A 15727-nucleotide genomic window follows, 5' to 3' on the forward strand; every position below is an offset into this window, starting at 1 on the left:
ACAGGGAGCGACCAGCTCCAAGTTGCCGATCCACCGTTTAGGGTGGATGGCAAGTAGGCAGGGAAAATTTTTCTAGGGTCAGTTTAGGGCTCACTCTCCCTTTCCACCCCCGGTCATGACATGTGGGCTGTAAAAATCTAAAATCTACTTTACTTGCAGTACCCCTCCTGACCACCTGGAGTGCTGTTTATTGAAAATATGTCTTAGATTATGGTGTAACTTCCCTTTAACAACAGTATTAAGTGCAGAAAATGGCTCTCTTGCTCCACAGATGATGCAGATGTAACATTTCTAAGTAAATAGTCACCTTTAGCTCTGCTGTATCCTGTATTGCACGGAATTGAACCTTGTATTTCCATCGATATGTTCACATTTGCTTTCAGAGTCCATTAGATCTGAGGAGTGCACGCTGCCATGAAACATTTTCTAGTATTCCCATCAGGAATCAGTAGTCGTGAAGGTTGTTTATTGACATAAAGGGTATATACGGACTTCCCAGAGCCGCATTAATCTTCATTAGAAGGTCTGTAATAAAAATGCATCATGAATATTGAGAAGTTCTGCAAATCTGTTGGTGCCGAATTTGTACATTCGTTCTATTCGTTAAATTGAAGGAAAACGTTTTTTGCAACTTTTTGCAACAGCGGTCGCGCCCCCTTCCCATAGACTTTCGTTGAGGGGGCGGGCGTGACATCACGAGGGGGCCGGGCGTGACATCACGCCCGGCGGACGCGAACACGGAAGCCCGCACACAGCGTTCGGAGTACTGAACTTCCAGATGCTGCGTGCGGAGCTCCGAAAGGCAGGGCAGCGCACAACCCCTTTAAACAGATTTCTAAATTACTTCTCTTAAAAAATCTTAATCCTTCTGTCATGTTTGTCTTGGTCTGTGTTCAGACATGGCTATTGGATTTGTGTTTTAACAGTGATATGTTCCCCGGTCAGGGAATAGTTAAAGCCTTTGGCTTTCGATCCAATAGCTCTTAGGGTGTATCTACATAAGGTGAGCCCAGTCTAGCTTCTGGGCTGGTGATTACATATCGACATCTTGACTTCTGTCTTACTGCTAACAAGCTTGAAATGCTGCTATGGAGCTTTTGGTGAAACACTCCTTGTTTGAGCTTTTAATCTACTATCTCTGTCTTAGCATGCACCTTGCATTTATCTTTGATATGTTCTGGGCTTTTACCCATGGTTAGAAAGCATGCTCATAGTAGATTTTAATCCGTGTTTGTATAGTCGGTTTTTAGGGTTTGTATGTCCTTTCTGCTATGTATCTGTTCACACTGTGTTTTCTCTTGTATCCGTTTTCTGTGTTTCTATAACTAGATATCCCTGTTACCAGTCCATGGGGACTCTGGGAGATTTATCCTGTGTCTACTGGAGGTTTTCTGAGGGATTGCGATTATTCCTGTCTTGTGTTCAGTGTGAACAGTGTTCTATAATTATATCCTGTTGTATCCGTTTTTCTGAGTTGTAACTTGTCATCCCTGTTACCAGTCCATGGGGACTCTGGGAGATTGATCCTGTGTCTACTAGAGGTTTTCTGAGGGATTGCGATTATTCCTGTTTAGCAATAGATTCCGTTTACCTTTGTGTGGGGGACTGGAGTCTGTTTAGTCTGTGGAGTCTGTTTAGACTCATCCATTTCCCTGTCTTGTCTTTAGTGTGAACAGTGTTTTATAATCTGGAGTCTTTGTTGACTCATCCGTTTCCTTGTCTGGAGTTTTGAACTTGATATGTTTATTAGTTCGTTATTTAGATCTTTGCAGTTTTTGTACATGCACTGATCATAGAGTACATGATCACTTAGCTAGTGTTTTCCTCTGTGCTTTACCATTGGTCTATAGTGTCCTCTGTGCAGCTCACTGATCTGTGTCCTCTGAACTTAAAGTTATTATAGAGTTCTATGTTCCTGTTATGTTTCTGGTTTGTGACCAACTATTTATTTATGGGTGTTTTTAAGGCCATTGCACTTTAGCTCAGGGAGGGACCGGCGCCCAGTTGTCGATCCACCATTTAAGGTGGATGGGCAAGTAGGCAGGAAGAGATGTTTTAGGGTCAGTTTAGGGCCAGTACTTAGCTTCTGTATGCTCTACAGGAAGTTATTTTCTTTTTGTATTTACTTTCTGTCTGACCACAGTGCTCTCTGCTGACACCTCTGTCCCTCTCAGGAACTGTCCAGAGCAGGAGAGGTTTGCTATGGGGATTTGTTCCTACTCTGGACAGTTCCTACATGGACAGAGGTGTCAGCAGAGAGCACTGTGGTCAGACTGGAAAAAAGAACTATACAAATTCCTGTGGAGCACACAGCAGCTGATAAGTATTGGAAGGATTAAGATTTTTATATAGAAGTAATTTACAAATATTTACTACTTCCTGGCACCATTTGATTTGAAAAAGGTTTTTTTTTCCAGCGGAGTACCCCTTTAAGAGATTAGGAAAATATTTATTATTCTATATAATTTATTTGCCAAGAACTTATTTAAAAACATTTAGTTTTCTTCGGAATATGAATAACTTTTTTTTTCTTTGTTGTTATTTGTAATCTCGATTACTCTTTTAGCCATTTCGTATCATAAATACGTGTATAAAAAAAGGAGCTGTAAACACTTATTTTTATTTAAATAAAAAAATGCATAAATCTATATAATTTTTTGTCAACAATTGATTGAAAAATATTTCGTTTTTTTTCGGAGTGTGCCTTTAAATTGTGGCAAAGGGCTTAGAGGCAAGTATCTTGGAGGACATATTTTTATTTATTTTTAGTTGGAATTTTTTTATGTTTTAATATGCTTTACTAAGATTGAAGATAAGAAATGTATTTTTTTATTTTTTTCTAAAAAGTATACAATTTTACATATTTTTTACTACTCTAAGGCTAGGTTCACACTGTGGAATTTCTGGGCAGATTTTTTCCGGATATCGAGTCCTAGTGCCGCTGGCTCGATCTCCGGCAGAAATTCTGCCCAGAAATTCTGCAGTGTGAACCTAGCCTAAGGGTCTAATCACACCGCAGAAATTCCGCCTTAAATTAAAGCCCATAGACTTCTATGGGATTCTGCACTCCCATTCACACTTCTGAATTTCCGCTTCCGGAAATTCAGAAGTGTGAATGGGAGTGCAGAATCCCATAGAAGTCTATGGGCTTTAATTTGAGGGGAAATTCCGCAAGCGGAAACTCAGAAGTGTGAATGGGGGTGCGGAATCCCATAGAAGTCTATGGACTTTAATTTGAGGTGGAATTCTGCAAGCAGAAATTCTGCTGTGTGAATAGACCCTTAGGGTGGGTTCACACTACGTAATTCACATGGAATTCCATGAGCGGAATTTCGCGAACGGAATTACGTGCTGTGAACATAAACATCACTGTGAATGGGTTTCCGTGAGACCCGTTCACACTGCGGAATTTCAGTGGTGGACAAATTAGCCGCTGAAATTGTTCAGCACAAAGAAAGAACATGTTCATTCTTTTGGGGGGAACTCCGCGAACACTGCATAGCCGTCAATGGTGATGGCACAGTGCCGCGCGGTCCTACCGTCGAAGTATTGCGGCAGCGGCTGTGAGAATGGAATCTCCGCTCACGGAATTCTGCAAGCGGAGATTTTGTTCATAATCCGTAGTGTGAACATACCCTAAGGCTGGGTTCGCCCTGCAGAATTTCTGCAGCAGATTGAGCCGGCGGCGCGAGGACCGAGCACACTGCATTGCTGCCCCAATAGACGGCAATGCATTTCTGGGTGGATCTTTTGGGAGATCTGCTCAGAAATGCATTGCCATCTATGGGGATGGCAATGTAGTCCGCGCGGTCCCAGCGCCGCCGCCTCAATCTCTGGCAGAAACTCTTGCCTTGGGCTAGGTTCACACTATGGAATCTCTGGGCAGAATTTCTGCTAGAGATTTAGCTGTAGGCACTAGGACCGCGCCAACTGCACTGCCATCCCCATAGACGGAAATGCATTTCTGAGTGGATCTTTTGGGAGATCTGCTCGGAAATGCATTGCCATCTATGGCGATGGCAATGTAGTCCGCGCGGTCCTAGTGCCGCCGCCTCGATCTCCGGCAGAAATTCTGCCCAGAAATTCCACAGTGTGAACCCAGCCTAAGGGTACGTTCACACGAGCGGATTTAACGCGTATTTTACGCTGCGGATCCGCTGGTGAAGGCCCCGCTCTATGCTGTCATTATCTCTGCCTGCTCGTAGCGGCAATACGCCATGACGTGCTGACACACTGCAGCGATGTGCGCGGCGTACTCGCACATCGCGGCGGCTCTAACTGCTCTGAGCTAGGCAAAGAGCTCCCGCGATGTGCAAGTATACTGCGACTCGCACATCGCAGTGTGTCTGCTCGTAGCGGTGTATTACCGCTATGAGCAGGCACATGTAAAGACAGCATAGAGCGGGGCCTTCACCAGCAGATCCGCAGCGAAAATCCGCTCGTGTGAACGTACCCTTAGGATATGTTCACACAGCAGAATTTACACGGGGAATTCGGCTGGAAATTTCGCCGTCATTTAATGCCAATTGATTCGAATGAGATTCCACTGTCCCATTTAGACAGCAGAATTTCCATCGCAAAAAAATCTGCTTTCCGCAGTCCGCTAAAATTTAAGACCAGTCTTATATCTTGCGGAATTCTGCGGCAGATTCCAATTGAAAACAGGGCTTAAATTTTGGCTTATTCTGAGAGAACATAAAACTTGCCGCAATTCTGGCAGAATTCCGCCATTCTTGCTGAACATAATTTCTGCGGAATAGTGGAAATTGCGCAGTGTAAACATAACCTAAAAGCAAAGAGATAAGAAAATTAGATTATGCAAAATTAATGATTTAAAAAAAAAAGTGTAAAATAAATAATTCAGATGATTAATTAAAACAGATGAATTAAACTACAGATCTGCGGCTTCTTTTCCCCTTCGTTCTCGCTTCGTAATTGATTGGAGACGTTTTTTCTAACGAGCGGTAATGAAACAATCAGTTTACTTTCTCTGCCAACATCTGATCTGCGCAGGAAGCGGCGGCGCATCAATATCTCCGTCCTCCCGCTCCTTGATTATGTATGACCCGACCCTCAGGAATCACAAATGAACCCTCTGTAGATTTAACTCATCATCGTCTTGTAATAGTCGTTAGCGTAAGATGATAGCGGGAAGGAGGTAATGAATTGTTACTTATTATCCGGCTCAGATACTTAATCTAACGTCTGATTGGATGAAGATCCTCCAGGGCCACATTAGGTTTTACTTAATCATTGGGTCTACGAGAGATGTTATGTCTGAGCAGCAAGGACGGCAATGGAGTATATCCCATCTACAGTGTATATAAACAAGAGGAGGAGGACTGCAGTATTATAGCAGTTATATTCTTGTATATATGAGCGGTATTATAGTAGTTATATTCTTGTATATAGGAGCAGTATTATAGTAGTTATATTCTTGTATATAGGAGGCAGTATTATAGTAGTTATATTCTTGAATATAGGAGCAGTATTATAGTAGTTATATTCTTGTATATAGGAGCAGTATTATAGTAGTTATATTCTTGTATATAGGAGCAGTATTATAGGAGTTATATTCTTGAATATAGGAGCAGTATTATAGTAGTTATATTCTTGTATATAGGAGCAGTATTATAGTAGTTATATTCTTGTATATAGGAGCAGTATTATAGTAGTTATATTCTTGTATATAGGAGCAGTATTATAGTAGTTATATTCTTGTGTATATAGGAGCAGTATTATAGTAGTTATATTCTTGTATATAGGAGCAGTATTATAGTAGTTATATTCTTGTGTATATAGGAGGCAGTATTATAGTAGTTATATTCTTGTATATAGGAGGCAGTATTATAGTAGTTATATTCTTGTATATAGGAGCAGTATTATAGTAGTTATATTCTTGTATATAGGAGCAGTATTATAGTAGTTATATTCTTGTATATAGAAGCAGTATTATAGTAGTTATAGTCTTGTATATAGGGGCAGTATTATAGTAGTTATATTCTTGTATATAGGAGCAGTATTATAGTAGTTATATTCTTGTATATAGGAGCAGTATTATAGTAGTTATATTCTTGTATATAGAAGCAGTATTATAGTAGTTATAGTCTTGTATATTGGAGCAGCATTATAGTAGTTATATTCTTGTATATAGAAGCAGTATTATAGTAGTTATATTCTTGTATATAGGGGCAGTATTATAGTAGTTATATTCTTGTATATAGGAGCAGTATTATAGTAGTTATATTCTTGTATATAGGAGCAGTATCATAGTAGTTATATTCTTGTATATAGGAGCAGTATTATAGTGGTTATATTCTTGTATATAGGGGCAGTATTATAGTAGTTATATTCTTGTATATAGGAGCAGTATTATAGTAGTTATATTCTTGTATATAGGGGCAGTATTATAGTAGTTATATTCTTGTATATAGGAGGCAGTATTACAGTAGTTATGTTCTTGTATATAGGAGCAGTATTATAGTAGTTATATTCTTGTATATAGGAGGCAGTATTATAGTAGTTATATTCTTGTATATAGGAGCAGTATAGTAGTTATATTCTTGTATATAGGAGCAGTATTATAGTAGATATATTCTTGTATATAGGAGCAGTATCATAGTAGATATATTCTTGTATATAGGAGCAGTATTATAGTAGTTATATTCTTGTATATAGGAGGCAGTATTATAGTAGATATATTCTTGTATATAGGAGCAGTATTATAGTAGTTATATTCTTGTATACAGGAGCAGTATTATAGTAGTTATATTCTTGTATATAGGAGCAGTATTATAGTAGTTATATTCTTGTATATAGGAGCAGTATTATAGTAGTTATATTCTTGTATATAGGAGCAGTATTATAGTAGTTATATTCTTGTATATAGGAGCAGTATTATAGTAGTTATATTCTTGTAGATAGGAGCAGTATTATAGTAGTTATATTCTTGTATATAGGAGCAGTATTATAGTAGTTATATTCTTGTATATAGGAGCAGTATTATAGTAGTTATATTCTTGTGTATATAGGAGCAGTATTATAGTAGTTATATTCTTGTATATAGGAGCAGTATTATAGTAGTTATATTCTTGTGTATATAGGAGGCAGTATTATAGTAGTTATATTCTTGTATATAGGAGGCAGTATTATAGTAGTTATATTCTTGTATATAGGAGCAGTATTATAGTAGTTATATTCTTGTATATAGGAGCAGTATTATAGTAGTTATATTCTTGTATATAGAAGCAGTATTATAGTAGTTATAGTCTTGTATATAGGGGCAGTATTATAGTAGTTATATTCTTGTATATAGGAGCAGTATTATAGTAGTTATATTCTTGTATATAGGAGCAGTATTATAGTAGTTATATTCTTGTATATAGGAGCAGTATTATAGTAGTTATATTCTTGTATATAGAAGCAGTATTATAGTAGTTATAGTCTTGTATATTGGAGCAGCATTATAGTAGTTATATTCTTGAATATAGAAGCAGTATTATAGTAGTTATATTCTTGTATATAGGGGCAGTATTATAGTAGTTATATTCTTGTATATAGGAGGCAGTATTACAGTAGTTATGTTCTTGTATATAGGAGCAGTATTATAGTAGTTATATTCTTGTATATAGGAGGCAGTATTATAGTAGTTATATTCTTGTATATAGGAGCAGTATAGTAGTTATATTCTTGTATATAGGAGCAGTATTATAGTAGATATATTCTTGTATATAGGAGCAGTATCATAGTAGATATATTCTTGTATATAGGAGCAGTATTATAGTAGTTATATTCTTGTATATAGGAGGCAGTATTATAGTAGATATATTCTTGTATATAGGAGCAGTATTATAGTAGTTATATTCTTGTATATAGGAGCAGTATTATAGTAGTTATATTCTTGTATATAGGAGGCAGTATTATAGTAGATATATTCTTGTATATAGGAGCAGTATTATAGTAGTTATATTCTTGTATATAGGAGCAGTATTATAGTAGTTATATTCTTGTATATAGGAGCAGTATTATAGTAGTTATATTCTTGTATATAGGAGCAGTATTATAGTAGTTATATTCTTGTATATAGGAGGCAGTATTATAGTAGTTATATTCTTGTATATCGGAGCAGTATCATAGTAGATATATTCATGCATATAGGGGGCAGTATTATATCCTTGTCATCTCTATTCCCTCACACTTTTTAGTTTTCTGGAGAAGTCATTGTCCTGTACTTTATTTGGTGACCTGCAGTGAACCCTCCATATTTTGGGAGAACATTATAATGATGTGACGGCTCTTACAGACTGAATTGCCATTTTCTATGTTATGGTTCCTTCATGTCTCTGGACTCTGCTTTGCTGAGATTTAATACACTTATTTTTCGCTGTATGCGCCTCCGAGGTTATTAGATGTTTTCTGGAAGCGGCTGAGAACTTTCCCCTCTTTGTTGTTGAAGTCTTTGCTGCACTAAACTACTGAACAACAAAACATCTATACAGAATATTTGACCGCCATTAGACCGAGAATTGTATACATGGGGTTGTTTACTTTCCTGCTCAATGATGCAATGTATCACCCTGCTCTGTGTATCACCTCCAGCTCTATCTGTATACTGCTGCTGCTATCTCTATGGCATCAGGATATATAGTAGTTATAGACCTCCTCTCCCAGCTCTATCTGTATACTGCTGTTGTTATCTCTATGGCATCAGGATATATAGTAGTTATACACCTCCTCTCCCAGCTCTATCAGTATACTGCTGTTGCTATCTCTATAGGATCAGGATATATAGTAGTAATACATCTCCCCTTCAGCTCTATCTGTATACTGCTACTGCTATTTCTATGAGATCAGGATACATAGAAGGTATACACCTCCCCTCCAGCTCTATCTGTATACTGTCGCTATCTCTATGGGATCAAGATATATAGAAGATATACACCTCCCCTATAGCTCTATCAGTATACTGCTTCTATCACTATGTGATATGGATATAGTGTAGTTATACACCTCCCCTCCAGCTCTATCTTTATGCTGCTGCTGCTATCTCTATGGGATCGGGATATTTAGTAGTTAAACACCTCCCCTCCAGTTCTATCTGTATACTGCTGCTGTTATGTCTATGTGATTAGAATATATTTATCAGTTAAAACCCCTTTCCTCCCAGCTCTATCTGTATACTGCCTTTATCTCCGTGGGATCAGGATACATAGTAGTTATGCACCTCCCCTCCAGCTCTATCTGTATACTGCTGCTATCTCTATGGGATCAGGATATATAGTAGTTATACACCTCCCCTCCAGCTTTCTCTGTATACTGCTGCTCTGTCTATGGGATCAGGATATATAGTAGTTATACCCCTCCCTCCAGCTCTATCGGTATACTGCTGCTATCTCTATGGGATCAGGATATATAGTAGTTATACTCCTCCCTCCAGCTCTATCTGTATACTGCTGCTATCTCTATGGGATCAGGAGATATATAGTAGTTATACACCTCCCCTCCAGCTTTCTCTGTATACTGCTGCTCTGTCTATGGGATCAGGATATATAGTAGTTATACACCTCCCCTCCAGCTCTATCTGTATACTGCTGCTATCTCTATGGGATCAGGATATATAGTAGTTATACACCTCCCCTCCAGCTTTCTCTGTATACTGCTGCTCTGTCTATGGGATCAGGATATATAGTAGTTATACCCCTCCCTCCAGCTCTATCGGTATACTGCTGCTATCTCTATGGGATCAGGATATATAGTAGTTATACTCCTCCCTCCAGCTCTATCTGTATACTGCTGCTATCTCTATGGGATCAGGAGATATATAGTAGTTATACACCTCCCCTCCAGCTTTCTCTGTATACTGCTGCTCTGTCTATGGGATCAGGATATATAGTAGTTATACACCTCCCCTCCAGCTCTATCTGTATACTGCTGCTATCTCTATGGGATCAGGATATATAGTAGTTATACACCTCCCCTCCAGCTTTCTCTGTATACTGCTGCTCTGTCTATGGGATCAGGATATATCCTGCATTCACACATTGTTTTGCATCATTAGTTTTTTCTATTCTTGCTGTGATCTTCCCAAAACCTTTTTAGAAATTGTTCCTATTGCAATTGTAAAAGTAACAGCAGAAATGTGTATTTTTTATGGCGATTTTGGAAAATTGCAGCAAAAGAATGCAGTTAAAATATTTGAAAAATAATGGAAAAATTCAGCAAGTGAAAACAGCTTAATTGCTTGTCAATTGCTTCTATATAAAAATCTTAATAATTCCAGCACTTATTAGATGCTGTATATGCTCCACAGGAAGTTCATTTTTTTTTATTTCCTTTCTGTCTGACCACAGTGCTCTCTGCTGACACCTCTGTCCATGTCACGAACTGTCCAGAGTAGGAGCAAATCCCCATATCATACCTCTCCTGCTCTGGACGGTTCCTGACATGGACAGAGGTGTCAGCAGAGAGCACTGTGGTCAGACAGAAAGGAAATTCAAAAAGAAAAGAACTTACTGTGAAGCATACAGCAGCTGATACGTACTAGAAGGATTACGATTTTTAAATAGAAGTCATTTACAGATCTGTTTAACTTTCTGGCACCAGTAGATAAAAAAAAAAAAAAATCCAGTGGAGAACCCCTTTAAAGTCTTCAGTTCTTTAAAATTGTGTTTATAAGTCAAATCACTTTATCCTCATGAAGTGTGAACTGACCCCAACCCAACCATGAGTCTAATCAGTTCACCTGGGTGACTTCCCGCACCAGCAGAATAATTATATGACCAGGTGCAGTGATCAGACTTCACCTCCTCTCTCTCTGCAAAGTCAGGGGATCCATGGGAAATGTAGGCAGCATTAGGAAATCATTTCAGTGATGTAGTTGATACCACATCAGCTAAAACAGGTAAGCACAAGGCATACACAAGAACCGAGCTGATCGCGCTTCACACCCGGTGGGTGCCAGTTGCTATCATCATTCAGGACCCACGGTTAATGGCGGACAACACCAATAAGTCGGTGCGTCTTATACGGCGAATACACACCTATCGCGGCGGTCCCTGCGGCCATCGACGGATGGGACCCGCTGCTAATACAGGACATCACCGATCGCGGTGATGCCCTGTATTAACCCTTCAGACGCGGCGATCAAAGCTGACCGCCGCGTCTGAAGCGAAAGTGACACTAACTCGGCTGCTCAGTCGGGCTGTTCGGGACCACTGCGGTGAAATCACGGCGTCACGAACAGCTTACAGGACACCGAGAGGGACCTTACCTGCCTCCTCGGTGTCTGCTTCGTGCCGGGATCCCCTGTATGGCGGGCGCTCTCCTTCGTCGTCATCACGTCATCGCGCACGCCGTCCCGTCATCCCATAGGAGCGACGTGCGTAGCGACGTGATGACGGCGACGGAGAGCGTGGATCCCGGGGAAGAAGACGTCCGGAGCGTCGGGGACACCACGGGACGCGGAGACAGCGATGGAGCGACATCCAGGGCAGCGGTGACGGGTCCGGAGCGCCGGGGACACGTGAGTATTACCTCCTATCCAGTGGTCTTCAACCTGCGGACCTCCAGATGTTGCAAAACTACAACTCCCAGCATGCTGGGAGTTGTAGTTTTGCAACATCTGGAGGTCCGCAGGTTGAAGATCACTGTTGGGTTCCGAATCTTTTTTTTTCTAGATTTTGCACCTTTAAAATTGGGTGCGTCTTATATGCCGGTGCGTCCTATAGGGCGAAAAATACGGTAATTTGAATGTAAAAAGTGTAAAATAAAATATGTACAAAATTTTAATAAAAAGTTAATAAATGGGAATAAGCCCCTTCCCTAATTAAAGTTTGAATCACTCCATTTCCCATTGTTATAAATAAAAAAAATATAATGAAAAACGAACATAATCATATGTGGTACCGAACTATTCGTAAATGTACGAACTATTAAAATATAATGTTAATGAAGCCGCACAGTCAATGGCGTAAACATTAGAGATGAGCGAACTTACAGTAAATTTGATTCGTCACGAACTTCTCGGCTCAGCAGTTGAAGACTCAACATACAATGACAATCTGGACAAAGACAGTCCAGATCTGTGAAACTTGTCAATGGCCAAGAGAACTGACCAATCAGAATGGGCAATTTACTGGTAAAACACCTGTATTACTGAAGCGTATGCACTGACTGATGTCTGGTAGTGCCCCCTACAGTACAGGGAGGTATTACATGTTCTGTACTCTTTACCTGTATTCCTGAAGTGTATGCACTGACTGATGTCTGGTAGCGCCCCCTACAGTACAGGGAGGTATTACATGTTCTGTACTCTTTACCTGTATTACTGAAGCGTATGCACTGACTGGTGTCTGGTAGCGCCCCCTACAGTACAGGGAGGTATTACATGTTCTGTACTCTTTACCTGTATTACTGAAGCGTATGCACTGACTGGTAGCGCCCCCTACAGTACAGGGAGGTATTACATGTTCTGTACTCTTTACCTGTACCAGGGTTACCTGCTCCTTTGGACACCAGGTGAGGGCGACTCCATGTTACTTTTTCATGACATTGCGTGTTCTGTACAGGACCCCAAAGAACATCCTGCCCTCTACATAGACCAGTGTTTCCCAAGCAGGGTGCCTCCAGCTGTTGCAAAACTACAACTCCCATCATGCCCGGACAGCCTTTGGCTGTCCGGGCATGCTGGGAGTTGTAGTTTTGCAACAGCTGGAGGCTCCCTGCTTGGAAAACACTGACATAGACAGTGATTACAGCTCCCAGCAGATCTTTCTTACTTTTATATGTAAGGAATTTGCTTTATCTATATTAGTTATCTACTTATTTTTCTTTAATCCTCACTTTTTCCTATTTTTAGATGACATTTTGGGGCTTTAGAACCAATTACCAGGTTTCATTAGAGTTATGGTCTCAACATACAATGGTTTCAACATACAATGGTCGTCCCAGAACCAATTAATATTGTAACTTGAGGGACCACTGTATATCCTCAGAATGTAAGGTCACAAAAGACGATTCTACACAGAAGATCCTGGGGTAAATCCAGAAAGACTTCCAGCTTGTTACAATAATATAATCGGTCGTGACAAATAATGTCTTAGAGGCTTCACCAGTAAATCAGCGCAATTCATCTGAGACGGCTCCGAAATGACCGCAATAAAGAAGCTAAGGGAGGGATATAAGGGGAAATGAAGTTTACACACACACAAAAAAAAAAAAAAAAACTTGTGTCCTTAAGGGGTTAAAGAATGTCATGGCTGTCATACTAGTTCTCACCCAGCTTTCTCAGGATTAGATTTAAAGAGTACCTCTCATCAAAAAATGTTTTTATATTTTATAGTTTATAATATATTGAACACTTTTCTAATAGGGTTCTATTAAAAAAAAAAAAAAAAGATTCTTCATTGTGTTTTTGGTGTTTAAACTTTTGACCACTAGGGGTCTCCCTAGGAGTCCCTTTTGTTGGTGATTTCGGACTCACGCCGGCCTGGCGGCTGAGTCCGAAAGCTGATACTCAGCGCAGCTCTCGCCTGTCAATCAGACAGGCGGGAGTGAGCGCTGTGCGGGCATCCCTGCCAGGCGCGCTCCTGACTCTGCCGGCCAGCGTTGTCGTCAGGCTACTCCCACTGACAAGGAGAGCCGGTGTGAGGGGGAATTTTGCGACCCATGCAAACGTGCAAAATTCCACCTCACACCGTCCCTGCCCTGCACTCCGCCTGCATACAGGAAGAAGGGCAGAAGCGGCCCGGCAAGGCTTCAGATGACGTTGTGCCTGCCGGGCCCCGCCCACTTCCTCCCTTCTCAGACGCTAGGGTAGATAGATTTAGAGACAGGGACAGATGGGGAGGAGGATTAGGGAAAGTTTAGTTGATAATAGGTGCTCTTTAACTTAGAGAATTTAATCTTGACCTATTTTTGGTCATTGTTATGATTTTAGGCTGGGAGTTGTAGTTTTGCAGCAGCTGGAGGCACACCGGTTGGGAAACACTGCCCAAAGTGCACAAAAGCGATGCCCAGTGGGGCTCATGTCATCTGACGCCCAGTTATCCAGAACCACGGGTAACTGCTGTACATTCAGTGTGGAAGAATGGCGCGCAGAGAAACACCTTTGTAGAATTTATGTCAGCATGCCAGTTTATTTATTTATTTATCTATTTATTTATTTAATTATAATTGATTTATGTATTTGCTTTATTTACTTCTTTATTTTTTATAATTTAGAATTTACAATTTATTCTTTATTTCTTTATAATGTATTTTTTTTATCATGTATTATTTTTTATTTATCATTTATAAGAATGAATTTATTTATGTATTAATCAATTTATTTGATTACATTTATTTATTTATTTATTTACTTCTTTATTTATTTTTAAAGAAAAGGGTAAATATGTAACAACATTTTAACATAAAAAGTTTGAATCCAAACCATGAAGGAGAATACATTTTGTCGACAATAAATCTTGCCCATTAAAACCTGTTTGGCCAGTGAGAGTTTAGGAATAACACGACTGTAGGAGGTGAATGGCCATCACTAGCAGGAGCTATTAAAGGGGCAGCGTCCTAATCTCTTCACTTTTCTCATTTCCATTTTCCATCCCATTTTAATCTGATTCATATTCCATCTCATGTCCATTATTTCCCTTTTCTCTTATCCATATTCCATCTCTCATTTCCTTCCTCTACCATTTCTTTCATTCCTATTTTTATTTTCTACTATATCCATTCCTCTCTCTTTTCATCCCATTCCATTTCTCATTTCCCCTCCACATTACTTCCATTTTCCTCTTTCCATGATAATTATCTGTTCCTTCCATTTCCTTTATTAACTTTTTTACTTCCCTTTTCCCATCCTCTTCTTTTTTTCCCTCCCCATTCCATTCCCTTTCCCTTTTCTTATTGATTTCTTTTGCTATGTTCATTCTCTTCCCTTTTTTATTTTTCCTTATATTTTCCTTCACTATCTTTTCATTTCCCTTTTCTTCCCCTTTCGTGTCCTTTCTTTTCCTTTTCATCTTCCCATTTTTCTTTCAGACCCTTTTCCTTTCTCTTTCTCTTTTTCTTACCTTTTCATTTTCATTCCCATTTCCCATTCCAATGTTCTCTTTTCTGTCCTTTCTCTTTACTTTTTATATGGTTTTGCTTTTCTTCCTCACCTTTCTTTATCTTCCATTCCCCTCTCTTTTCATGTCCTTTCTTTTTCCTTACCTTTCTCAATTCTCTTCATATGTCCCCTCTCTTGACCTTTACTCTCCATTTCCTTTCCTTTCCCTTACAGTCTTACTTCCTGTTTCCCTTTCACTCCCCTTTCCTTCTCTTTTTTCCTTTTTTTCCGTTCTTTTTCCATTTTTCTTCCATTCCCTTCTCTTTTCCTTCCATTTCCTTCTTTTTTTCCTTTTACTTCTCATTTCTCTTTCAATCCCTCTTACTTTCTCTTTTCCTCTCCTTACTTTTCATGTTAATTTTCTTTTCTGTCCTTTCTTGTTTCTTTAAGGTTTCTGTCTTTATCTCCCATTCTCTTTTCATGTCCTTTCCCTTTCCTTACCATTCCCAACTCCCTTCTCATTCCCCTTTTCTTGTAATTTCCTCTCCCATTTCCTTTCCCATTTTATTTCCCTTATTATTTTCTTATTTCTAATTTATTTATCATTTGCCTTACACTCTCTCCCTCTCTTTTTTCATTCCCTTTCTTTTCAATTTTATTTCCAATTTCCCTTACACTTTCATT

General features: G+C 39.4%; 1 long non-coding RNA gene across 1 annotated transcript in view; it reads right to left on the reverse strand.

Moving 5' to 3' along the window:
• Window positions 1–15727, reverse strand: part of LOC130272885 (uncharacterized) — a 52783-nt gene that overhangs the window by 20518 nt on the left and 16538 nt on the right. The window contains exon 2 of the long non-coding RNA XR_008843772.1: window positions 308–525. This is a non-coding gene — a long non-coding RNA (uncharacterized LOC130272885). The remainder of the gene's footprint in view (window positions 1–307; window positions 526–15727) is intronic.

This window comes from Hyla sarda, chromosome 5 (genome assembly GCF_029499605.1).
Source record: "Hyla sarda isolate aHylSar1 chromosome 5, aHylSar1.hap1, whole genome shotgun sequence".
NCBI classification, from domain to species: Eukaryota; Metazoa; Chordata; class Amphibia; order Anura; family Hylidae; genus Hyla; species Hyla sarda.